Source organism: Chelonia mydas, chromosome 3 (assembly GCF_015237465.2).
Source record: "Chelonia mydas isolate rCheMyd1 chromosome 3, rCheMyd1.pri.v2, whole genome shotgun sequence".
NCBI classification, from domain to species: Eukaryota; Metazoa; Chordata; order Testudines; family Cheloniidae; genus Chelonia; species Chelonia mydas.
Window position 1 is genome coordinate 121,067,775 of NC_057851.1, and position 13,010 is coordinate 121,080,784.

General features: G+C 46.0%; 1 protein-coding gene across 2 annotated transcripts in view; it reads right to left on the bottom strand.

Moving 5' to 3' along the window:
- Nucleotides 1-3,164, bottom strand: part of C3H6orf118 (chromosome 3 C6orf118 homolog) — a 44,304-nt gene extending 41,140 nt beyond the window's left edge. Inside the window, exon 1 of one of the 2 annotated variants that reach the window (XM_007071085.3) lies at nt 2,932-3,164. The gene's annotated coding sequence lies outside the window, so the exon portion shown is untranslated. The remainder of the gene's footprint in view (nt 1-2,931) is intronic. The other variant, XM_043543190.1, reaches the window with a different exon arrangement.
- Nucleotides 3,165-13,010: the final 9,846 nt, after the last annotated feature.

A 13,010-nucleotide genomic window follows, 5' to 3' on the forward strand; every position in this document is an offset into this window, starting at 1 on the left:
TAATGCGACACGACAGATCGGTATTGTCTGTGGCCACCCCATGTTTGGGGCTGTGTCAAACCAAAGGTCCATCTAGCCCAGGATCCTGTCGTCCGACAGTGGCCAGTGCCAGGTGCCCCAGAGGGAATGAACAGAAGAGGTAACCATCAAGTGATCCATCCCGTCGCTCATTCCCAGCTTCAGGCAAACAGAGGAGCCTGGTCTGACTCTCTCTTGGCCACCCAGAAGCTGGGGCTATGTGCTGGCCTGGGGGTGTAAGGAAAGAAAAGGGGTTGTTACGGCAGCCCAGGGGCCTCTCTCCAATCCCCTACCCGCAGTGCTGCTACCGCTCTGGCAACTCCCAGGTATTCCTAGTGCAGTGGAGGCTGCCGTTGTGGGAGTGACAAGGCTGGGCTCTTCAGAATATTTAGTGGTTTGAGACAAAACATTTGCCAAAACGTTCCCAAGGAGAGACATGAGAGGAGGGAACTGGTGATTTTTAACACTCGGAGCTTGTCTACAAGAACAATTATTGCAGTTGTTCATGGCAAGCAGGGGCGTGAGTGTGCGCTACACTAGCCTGCTGGGGTCTGACTGTCCCTCAGCAACCTGCTGCTGGGTGTTAGCAGCTTGGCAGAGCGCTCTGAGCTCATCCTTTTTGAAATGGGACTAGCTCAAAGCGCATCATCAAAAAATGGTGGCTGCCCATCAGCAGAGCGGCTGCCCATCAGACCCCAGCAGGCTAGTGCAGAGTAGATTGACACCCCAGCTTGCCACAAACTCATTGTTCCTGTGGACAAGCCCTTAGCTAAATCTCCATAGACGATCACCAGACACAGAAAAGGCACTTTTGTAGCATGAGGGGATCTCCCTGTCCTGAATGTCAAACAATGGAGGTGCTAATGCTTCTTAGAGAAAAGGTCCCAAGAATCCATTATAATGGAAAGTGTTAGGAAACATAAATGTAGGGGCTTGCTACTACCTCACCCTATCATTAAAGAAGAACAAGCAACAGTGTAAATGAACGTGTTTTATAATATTCTGCAGTATTTGTTCAACATATTACATTTTACAACAGTACATGCTAATACAATACTACATTATAGCTATAGACGGCAGAGCTGGGGGGCTTTCCTGTGCAAAACTCGAGTAGTTCCTTGACAAGGTTACTTATGCCTGTTCCCAGCCTGCTCTTGAGAGCTGCTGAGTGCTCTCAACCCCCAAGTGCTGCTCAGAGCCTTGTTGGATCATGCTCTGGTACTGTAAGCTCACTAGGGTAGAGAACTTGAGTTCAATTCTGGCCCTATTTATGCCGGTGTAAACAGAATTATTGGAGTCTTTGGAGTTACTCCGTATTTATCTCAGCGTAGCTAGGAGCAGATTGGGACCCTGCATCTGCCGTTATGCTTTACGTAGCACTGACCACACGCATGGTACTGAATAATGAATGGTAGTAGTCCTGCTCTGCTTCTTGGGCTTGAGTCAACTGAAAGCACAGTTCATTTTCAGACACGCCAAACCCGCGAAGAAAACGCAGACATTGGGCTTGTTTTTGCCTTAATTGGCTCGTGAGTTGCTTGTTGGCTAGTTTTTGGCCTGTAGCTTTTTGCTTGTGTTTTTTTATCGGCCCCCGGCAAGCAGGGGCAAGAGGGGGAGAGAGTCAGGGGTGCACAGCAGGCCCACCACAGTCCCAGACTGCACGCTGGGGGCAGGGCCGGATTAATGCAGGGGCTTTAGGGGCTGCAGCCCAGGGTCTTGGGCCAAGGGGAGGCCTGTGGAACGGATGGGGCCCGTTGCTTCTTTTCATCCAGCCCCTGGCAAGTTTCCATGCTGAGGGCCGGTCACGGATCCCCGAGCCTCGGCACACTCAGCCCTGGCCCCACCCCCACCCCCACGGGGCTGGAGCCGCGAGCGCCGGCATGCCCCTGCGGCCCCTAGGCAACAGGAGTTCAGGGGCAAGGGCAGGGGAGGGGACGCACACACACACTCAGCACCGCTGCCATGCACAGTGACGCACACACATACTGTAGCTGGACTGGAGCCAAAATCACCCAATTCAAGCTTTCATTCTGATTGGCCGGGAGCCAATTAAAAAACAAGAAACTACAAGCTACTGTAAAAGCCCTGAAAGCCAAAAAGCTAGCCAACACGCAACGCACGAGCCAATTCAGCCTAAAACAAGCCCAATTTCTGCTTAGTTTCCATGGATTTGACAACTCTTGGGGATCCTGCCTTAGCCCCGCTGCGCCACTGACCAGGAGCTGCCCAAGGTAAGCGCCTTCCGGCTGGAGCCTGGACCCCCTCCTGCACCCCAACCCCAACCCCCTCCCCCAGCCCAGAGCCCCCTCCTACACCCAAACTCCCTCCCAGACCCCACACCTCCACCTGCACCCCAACCCCCGTCCCAACCCTGAGCCCCTTCCTGCACCCAAACTCCCACCCAGAGCCCACACCCCAAACCTCCTGCTGCAACCCAATCCCATCCCACCCCAGAGCCCACCCCCCAGCTGGAACTGCACCCCCTCCCGGACCCCTGCCCCAGCCCTGAGCCCACTCCAAACCCTCAGGGACCCCATAAAATCGGATAGCCCTGGGCCCACAGGAGAGTTAATCTGGCTCTGGCCAGGGTGATCTAGTCACATAGAATATTGGGGTTCTCAGGGGTTGGCTTGTTTTGAAATGGGATTAGCTTGATTTTTGGCTTATTGTGAAAGTCGGGGTGCTTATTGACCGCGTGAAAGTTGGCAACTGTGTTCATTTTCTGTAGTGCCCTTTCACTGCACCTTCTAGTAGTAACTCGCTCGCTCTGCACGGCCCGGCCCACAGCCTCCAGGACCCACCATGTACGTGCGTTGCTTTCTAAAAACGATGGGCTCTAAACCACTGTCCCACAGAACCCAGCCCCGGGGGAAGCATTGCAGCAGAGGCCCGAATGGCGGAACGGTAACTTACGTCAAGGCACCGCTGTCCGCTCTCACCGGCTCCACTGTGTCTCCAGCATAACGGCTCCCCTTCGGCCGGGGTGCTGTTACCGGGAAACCAGAGAAACATTCTGCGTTCTCGCTCCTGCTGCTGCTGAGCAACCGTGCACGCTGCTGCGAAGGGAACCTCAGAAGGCCAGTGTATTTCCTAGTGGAGTCGAGCAAGCTTGTGGGATCAAAACCGCCTCCCTGGTGGGAATTCTTTTTCTCCTCAAGGCTGACGACTGGTATTTTAAATTCCAACCTGATTGTTTTGTTTTTGTTTGGAATACTGATCTGTTAAAGCTCACTGGACAGCTGGACACACTCCCAGGAGCTATTCTGCATCCCAAGAAGTGACAGCCTGTCCTTCTTTGTATATTGAGTGCACATAACACCTTGTGCAAAGTTGACAGCCTATTTCTCCCTGCTGTCAGAGTTCAATATTTGCAAACAGATAACACCCCGGAAAATTACACTCTCAATAATTTAAGCTCTTTGGATCAAAGACTGTCTTTGTTTTTGAACCTGATATGGCACCTAGCAGATCATAAATAATCATTAAATAATAACTTAGTGCTCATGTAATTGAGGGCTATTAGGCCTGGCTTGAGCCAGGCACTGTGTGGGCAGATGCATTGCAAGCTCTTATGTAATATGACTCAATGACAGCACAGTGCAAGTTAATTTTTAGCACAGTGATACACTGTGTCAGAGATACACTGGTAACATAACAGGGGTTTATATTTACAGAGGCGTGGAGCAGAGCAAGGGCCCTGGTCCCATGGTATACTTCCTTGATAGATATAATGGCATCACAATGGTTAAACTTAACACCCACCTTCTGCATACTCTATGCGCATGATACCACATAACAGAGGTTAATATCTGCTGATTTGTGAAGGCGTGCTTCCATGGTGGGATCATTCCAAGCACATTTCTAAACACTTTATTAATATATAATTATTAAGCTTTCCATCTAAGACACTCCAATACTATAGTGCTGGAGGCCATGAATTCTTAATAGATCAATAAATAACTACACTAGTAGTATTTAACTGCTATAAAAGTATCACTTATTACTAAAAAAGAAAAGGAGGACTTGTGGCACCTTAGAGACTAACCAATTTATTTGAGCATGAGCTTTCGTGAGCTACAGCTCACTTCATCGGATGCATACTGTGGAAATTGCAGAAGACATTATATACACAGACACCATGAAACAATACCTCCTCCCACCCCACTTTCCTGCTGGTAATAGCTTATCTAAAGTGATCATCAAGTTGGGCCATTTCCAGCACAAATCCAGGTTTTCTCACCCTCCGCCCCCCACAGACAAACTCACTCTCTTGCTGGTAATAGCCCATCCAAAGTGACCACTGTCTTCACAATGTGTATGATAATCAAGCTGGGCCATTTCCTGCAGAAATCCAGGTTCTCTCACCCCCTCACCCCCCTCCAAAAACCACACACACAAACTCACTCTCCTGCTGGTAATAGCCTATCCAAAGTGACCACTCTCCTTACAACCTGCATGAAAATCAAAGTGGGCCATTTCCAGCACAAATCCAGGTTTTCTCACTCCCCCACCCCCATACACACACAAACTCACTCTCCTGCTGGTAATAGCTCATCCGAAGTGACCACTCTCCCTACAATGTGCATGATAATCAAGGTGGGCCATTTCCAGCACAAATCCAGGTTTTCTTAACCCCCTCCCTCCCCCCCCGCCACCACACACACACAAACTCACTCTCCTGCTGGCAATAGCTCATCCAAACTGACCACTCTCCCCACACTGTGCATGACAATCAAGGTGGGCCACTTCCAGCATAAATCCAAGTTTAACCAGAACGTCTGGGGGGGGGGGGGAGGAGGAAAAAACAAGGGGAAATAGGCTACCTTGCATAATGACTTAGCCACTCCCAGTCTCTATTTAAGCCTAAATTAATAGTATCCAATTTGCAAATGAATTCCAATTCAGCAGTTTCTCGCTGGACTCTGGATTTGAAGTTTTTTTGTTGTAAGATAGCGACCTTCATGTCTGTGATTGCGTGACCAGAGAGATTGAAGTGTTCTCCGACTGGTTTATGAATGTTATAATTCTTGACATCTGATTTGTGTCCATTTATTCTTTTACATAGAGACTGTCCAGTTTGACCACAACAAGGAGTCCGGTGGCACCTTAAAGACTAACAGTTTTATTTGAGCATAAGCTTTCGTGGGTAAAAACCTCAGTTCTTCAGTGGGGTTTTTACCCACGAAAGCTTATGCTCAAATAAATCTGTTAGTCTTTAAGGTGCCACCAGTCTCCTTGTTGTTTTTGTGGATACAGACTAACATGGCTACCCCCGATACTTGTCACTTATTACTGATCATCTTACTACTACAATACAAAAGGCATCATGATTATAAGGTATTTATTTTACAGAATACTTCTGGAAGGCACAACAATGAATTATGAACACAGGGAGCACCACAAAACAGAATTTAAAGAGATACAGGCCGCCAACAAATATTACAAAATAAGAATATGAACGGAGAAGAACTGAGAATGGGCCCAGTCCTGTGAAGATGAATGCGCAGAACCCTTGTAGAATCAGGCATAGTTTTCGGGGAAGGAGCTGAGGCGAAGGGTGAAATCCTAGTCCCATTGATTTCAATGGCAAAACTCTGCTTGACCTCAATTGGCCAGGATTTCACCCTAAACGTTTTAGAAGTCATTTGAAAGTACATGTACAGAAATAATATATTACATAGCAGAAAAGAATCTATAGAGAGAGTTTGTTACACCAAAAAAGAGGCAAAAAATAGAAAATGGATGGAATCAGGAAGAGGTAACACACAAAAAGAACCGAATGGAAAAGAAGTGTGCAGTGGCTAGCAAACAAAATGTTTGGATTTAGGTACGAAGTTTGGAAAGCATGGAAACAAGATGGGCCAAGCAAAAGTGTGGAATCAAAATTGTGAACTCCATGTAAATTTGACTCAGTAGTCAGGTAAGCTGATGCAGCAGGGAGAGAACAGGCGAAACAGGATGGGCTGTGGAATCCATTCCACATAAGGTAAGAGTGACCACCTCTAGGACACCCATCTGTTTAACCTCAGGTTTCCCATATCAGTTATAGTTGCTTGAACATCTGTGTGTGCTCCTGGCAAGGGTAGACATGGGGTGATGTCGAAACAATGTTAATACCTGTGTATTAATCCTCAGAGCGTGCTCAGAAGCCTGAGCAAAGTCCCAATCTGATCCAAGCGCTCATGCTGTTAACATAAGCATTGTGCTGCCTTCTCCTGACAAACCAAGTGACTGAAAGGTCACTGAACACTGCACCCAGTACTGATTTTTTCTCTCTACCTCAGAGAACAGGCATATGGCTGTTCTCATGGCCAATACCGTTTCTACAATTTGGCACACAGCGGTCCAGATGCCCTTTCCAAGGCATTGTAATATTTACACACATGGGATCCATGAGGCAATTGGATCTGGTAATAGTTTGGAATAAACCTGAAACTGTCCGTCTGTGCCCAGAATTGATGTCTCCCAGCTGGCAATGCTGTACGTGGCCACAGAGCCAGCTAAAGCAACATCATTTTTTAAATCATGCTCAACTTAGGCACTGACCAACTTCAAAACCTCCAGTATCCTTCGGCTGATTCCCTATTCCTCAAACTATGTTTGTTTAAAGAGTAAAGCAGCTGAAGCAGTCTTTTCAGAATGACTGTTAGTGCCACAAGGCTTTTGTTTGCAGCAAACACCACATTGGGCTGCCAGGAAACCAGACCCACTGTTACATATTTTATAGATATTATCATTCCAAAACATGTTCACGATGCACGTTTCTAATGTAGAACGTCTTGTTTAAAACAGAGACGTTCACATTGCTAGTCCCACTTGCTTTAGTTTCACACTGTTGTTGAATAATATGTATTCATAATAAGGTAAATAATATGAACAATATGTATTCATAATAAGATAAATTCACAGAGGGCCCATATTAGGCTACACACACACCACACAAGCCCTGAAGGCATAATTCAGGGATTCAGAGCTCAATCCAAGTATCAGCGTAGATGGAAGGAGCGAATCTTCCCTCTAGACTATTGAGCTGTTCCATGGAGGCTGCTTTAGCCCAATGGCACAAGAGTCCATGGCACCAGTGTCTCCACATCCTGGACTGGAGGATGTGCATGCAAGTGGAGCCTCTGGCCCCTCCCCTTTCCACAGCCCCACTGCTCCCCTGCCCAGCCAAATTCAGCCCCAAGAGGCTGCTAAGGCAATGTTCCATGGCTGAAATGTGAGGACTGGTGTCTGACTGTCTTACCCAGATTATTATTGGCCATCACTGTGATATCTGACCACCATGGATGTATGCTTTCCTTTGGGACTGAAGTAGGACTTCAGCAGAAGTTATGCCTTTTTAAAATCAGGTGCAATTTGGCCCTGATTGCCTTTTATTGAGTTGGACAAAATGGAACGAGATTCCATATTTACACAGTTCTGCCTATAAATCTATGAAAAGAAATAAGAATACAATTCTTAGGTCATTAATATACTTCTGATCATCTAAAACTGCCAAAGGACCCTCGCAGGGATCTTTTCTAGTACAGCAACTAAGAACCTCCTTCAGCAGCGGCTTACTGTCAGGGGTAGCTATGTTATCTATGTTATTTTTTGCAAAGACATGGGGGAGAGCTGAAACCCCCTCCTTGTGTGGCCCACAGAAAGGCCAGGCAAAAACGCAGTCCTTAGGCTTAGGGAAGGATGGAGCACTTTGCAGGGCTAGGCTCTAGGATCAGACCTGTGAAGGAAAGGCCCAATGGCCTGTGATGGGTTATTAGATGGGGTAAGATCCAAGTTACCCGGGAAAGAATTTTCTGTAGTATCTGGCTGATGAATCTTGCCCATATGCTCAGGGTTTAGCTGATCGCCATATTTGGGGTCGGGAAGGAATCTTCCTCCAGGGCAGATTGGAAGGCCCTGGAGGTTTTTGCCTTCCTCTGTAGCATGGGGCACGGGTCAATTGCTGGAGGATTCTCTGTTCCTTGAAGTCTTTAAACTACGATTTGAGGACTTCAGTGGCTCAGATATAGGTGTGAGGTTTTTTTTTTTTTTGTAGGAGTGGTGGGTGAAATTCTGTGGCCTGCGTTGTGCAGGAGGTGAGACTAGATGATCATAATGGTCCCTTCTGACCTAAATATCTATGAATCTATGAAAGCTCAACCTGGCTGTTTATAGTGCAAGTATCTGCAGTTCTCCTCATTGTTTTAATGGACCTTAAGCTATGGAAGCCTCAGCCAGGGCAGGAGTGGAGGAGGGGCTGTATTAGGTGCAAACTGCCTACTTGTTGCAACAGCAATGGGGTGGAGCTACTTGCCTGAGACCTGGGAAAATCTTGCTGATTGCAGAAGTCCTCCTGGGACAATTTCATGACTTTGGACAACATTTCTACATGGAGTGGGATCAGCAGGGGCTGCGGGAGTATGCGGCATTCTGTAAAGGTGAAGTATCAAGTGGTAACATAAGTTCTCCGTTGGTTCTGAGCTTTAGCATGCAAACTATGCTTGTAAATTTGTGTATGAAAATTGCAAAAAAGTCACGGTCTTTGGATTATATAGAGTAGGTGGGGCTCAAATATGTTCCATATTTTCTTAGAAATTGTAAAGTCATCATTTAAATTGTAAGAAGCACTCTGGTTTTTTTCATGGTTTGTTACACACTACACTGGGAAGTTTACCTTGACTGTGGCCCTGAAGGGTGGGATTTTAGTAATATCACTGGCAGTAGAGTTAGGCCAATGGTGAGTGCCTTCAAAAATTCTATCCTAAATTCTTTTTTTGTGTGTGTTAATAACTAGGGTAGTTGGGTCTGTTGCCTGTTATTCTGGTGATTGGGGTTATTTGCTGTTTTTTTAAGAGGACTGTTTGAGATATGAAATGGCTTATGAACATCATCCTGCCAAGTGCTGAGCACCTCTTGCAAATAATACTGAGTGCTTCCCTCTGGTTCCACTGAAGTCAGTGAGACTGATGTGCTGATCACGTTTCAAGACTGAGCCATATACATTCATAGCCTCTAAGGCCAGAAGGGACCATTGTGATCATTGCATCCGAGCCCTACATCCGAGGGTGCTAAAGGAGTTGGAGGATGTGATTGCAGAGTCATTGGCCATTATCTTTGAAAACTCGTGGCGATAGGGTGAGGTCCTGGATGACTGGAAAAAGGCTAAGGTAGTGTCCATCTTTAAAAAAGGGAAGGAGGAGGATCCGGGGAACTATAGCCCAGTCAGCCTCACCTCAGTCCCTGGAAAAATCATGGAGCAGGTCCTCAAGGGATCAATTTTGAAGCACTTCGAGGAGAGGAAAGTGATCAGGAACAGTCAGCATGGATTCACCAAGGGCAAGTCATGCCTGACTAACCTAATTGCCTTCTATGATGAGATAATTGGCTCTGTCGATGAGGGGAAAGCAGTGGATGTGTTATTCCTTGACTTTAGCAAAGCTTTTGGCACGGTCTCCCACAGTATTCTTGCCAGCAAGTTAAAGTATGGGCTGGATGAATGCACTATAAGGTGGACAGAAAGCTGGCTAGATCGTTGGGCTTAACGGGTAGTGATCAATGGCTCCATGTCTAGTTGGCAGCTGGTATCAAGCGGAGTGCCCCAAGGGTCGGTCCTGGGGCCAGTTTTGTTCAGTATCTTCATTAATCATCTGGAGGATGGCATGGATTGCACCCTCAGCAAGTCTGCAGATGACACTAAACTGGGAGGAGAGGTAGATACACTGGATGGTAGGGATAGAATACAGAGGGACCTAAACAAATTAGAGGATTGGGCCAAAAGAAATCTGATGAGGTTCAACAAGGACAAGTGCAGAGTCCTGCACTTAGGAAGGAAGAATCCCATGTACTGCTACAGACTAGGGACTGAGTGGCTAGGCAGCAGTTCTGCAGAAAAGGACCTAGGTGTTCCGGTGGATGAGAAGCTGGATATGAGTCAGCAGTGTGCCCTTGTTGCCAAGAAGGCTAACGGCATTTTGGGCTGTATAAGTAGGAGCATTGCCAGCAGATTGAGGGATGCGATCATTCCCCTCTATTCGGCATTGGTAAGGCCTCATCTGGAGTACTGTGTCCATCCACGCTACAAGAAGGATGTGGAAAAATTGGAAACAGTCCAGAGGAGGGCAACAAAAATGATTAGGGGGCGGAAGCACATGACTTATGAGGAGAGGCTGAGGGAACTGGGATTGTCTAGTCTGTGGAAGAGAAGAATGAGGGGGGATTTGATAGCTGCTTTAACTACCTGAAGGGGGGTTCCAAAGAGGATGGATCTAGACTGTTCTCAGTGGTACCAGATGACAGAACAAGGAGTAATGGTCTCAAGTTGCAGTGGGGGAGGTTTAGGTTGGATGTTAGGAAAAACTTTTTCACTAGGAGGGTGGGGAAGCACTGGAATGGGTTACCTAGGGAGGTGGTGGAATCTCCTTTCTTAGAGGTTTTTAAGGTCAGGCTTGACAAAGCCCTGGCTGGGATGATTTAGTTGGGGATTAGGTCCTGCTTTGAGCAGGGGTTTGGACTAGATGACTTCCCGAGGTCCCTTCCAACCCTGATATTCTACGATTCTATGATCACCTAGTCTGACCTGTTGTATAACATAGACCATAGAACTGCCCCCAAAATAATTCCTAGACTGTATCTGTTAGAAAAAACATGCAATCTTGATTTTAAAATTATCAGTCTTGAAGACTCCACCATGAACCTTGGTACATTGTGCCAATGATTAATTACTCTCACCATTAAAAAACTATACCTTATTTCCAATCAGGGGTAGCCTTGTTATCTAAGTGTTACACGGGTAAACTGTTTTGAAGTTCTGTAGTGTTCAAACTTACATGTCATCTCTTCCTGATATTTCAGTTGGTGATCCTTCACTTCCTATCCTACACTACTGTGCAGTATATCTAGTCCTGTTAAAAAACTACCATGGTCAACCCCGCAGGCAGCTTTATGTCATCAAGGGTCAAGCGATCCCTGTATATAATCTCTAAAAACGTCACATGGTCTCTCTGTATGAACAAAGACACTGTATATAAAAAAGCTGGAATTCTCTGGGTGAGATTCCGTGCTGTACCTCTAAGGGGTGCAACACAGAATTCACAGCTCAGCACTGAAGCACTTTTGAAAATCCCACCAGCTGCTTAAGCACCTAACTCCCATTAATTTCAATGGGAGTTAGGGACCCTGCCACTTTTGAAAATCCCACTAGGCGCCTATCTGCATCTTTAGGTGCCTGAATATCTTTAAAAATCTGACCCTCGGTGACTTGTCCAAGGTCACACAGGAACTCTGTGTGGAACAGGGACTTAAACCCAGATCTCCCAAGCACTTAACTCCAAATCGAAATGGAGGCGTCAAGCAGGATTCTTCACAAAATCCCATGCATTTTATGTCAACTATCTTGTGCCCACAATTTGTCACCTATTCCTTTCCCAAGCCGATCCATACTGCTAACAATAATTGTCAAGTGAGGTGATTATTTACTGTTTAGTCACTTTTACAACAGGCACCAATACAGGACTTTACCTGCCCTTAAAAGTGGGCATTGAGGGAAAGGCGGAACCTCCTTGGAAACTAGGCAAATCACATTCAAGTTCCACTTTACTTTCATTAAGATCGATCTGTTGATCTGTGGTATTTCTGGTTTGCCTATTCCCCACAGTATTTGGACACTGATGGTAATATTTTCAAAAGTGCCTAGCAGATGCTTGAAGTCCCTCTGGTACGAGTGAAAATTTTACCCCGAGACTTGGAAACTAGGGGTCTTTTCTCGACCCATAGTTTTGATTTATTGGTGCAAGATGCTGTTAGTTTAAAAACAGTGTAATTAGAGGTAGTTCTCTGTGAACAATGTACTGAATCAACAGCCATTTTCGCTGTATTCTCTCACGGGTGTTCAAGTGCTGTAACTGCAAAGATTACCGAGACCTTCCAGTAATCTTCGAACATAAAGGAAAATTACTTACCTGCTGTAATTCAGCTTTTCCAAAGGTATCATTTGACTGGATTCCTATTGTTGGGTTTTAAGTTTCCAGTGTGAGACAAGAGGGCACTCTTGTTGTTCTCAACAGACTTTTGACTTTCAAGCACCAAGTGGTGTTCTGTGTACATACCAGACACCAGGACCTTCTAACATGTATCCCTTGGGTTTCTTCATGAGCAGGAAGCCAAGAGCTCCCTCATCTCCAAACAGTATTTATGTCTGATATAAACTTTCCTAAGACAAAATGAGCAGAAAGTTACTGAAATTCAGCTTCCCAACTCTGAGGGGAATGAAGGTGTGGGTGAGCAGTCAAGTAATATTTTCAGAGAAGCTCTCTGAAGATACCTGGGGAACTCCTGGCTCTGTTGAAGACACTGGTAGTTTTGTCAGACTTAAATGGCACCAAGATTTCATCCCACATATTGACTTGGATACCTGTATTGGAACCTGATCCCAAGTTCATGAAATGATCCCCCCCAGTAGCTTCAATGGGTTTTGCATCAGGGCCTTGGAAACTAAAATGTTCAAAGGAAGTATCCACAAAGCAGTACATTCTCTAACTTATAAGGGGGTAAGAAAAATTCAGAGGCATTTTTGTAAGTCTCAAGAAACCCCTTTCATCAAACAGGAGGTAAAAGAGTTGGAGAAAATATTACTGGGTGGGTAGCAAACAGTCACTGGCATGCAATGTTCTCTGCAATGTAAGAGCAACTACGTTGCCTGTACTGCGAGAAGGAAAACATGAAAAGAGCAAAGGACGTGCTGTATTGCCACCAATTTGAGAAGCTGGATCAAATAGTAACCAATTGGTCCAGAATACTAGTTCTTACCAACAATAAAAATATTGGTGGAAAGGACCAGGTTAATAAAGAATTTGCAGAAACATTGTCCTTGTGCAAACGTGTTGGGATAGGGGAAAATGTCAAACTAGGATGAGAAAACCTTTGTCCTACACACAGATCAAATCTCAGCACAGTTAATGTATTAGAACATTGGTCTTGAGGCTGAAACAATCCACAGTTAGATAAAAGGA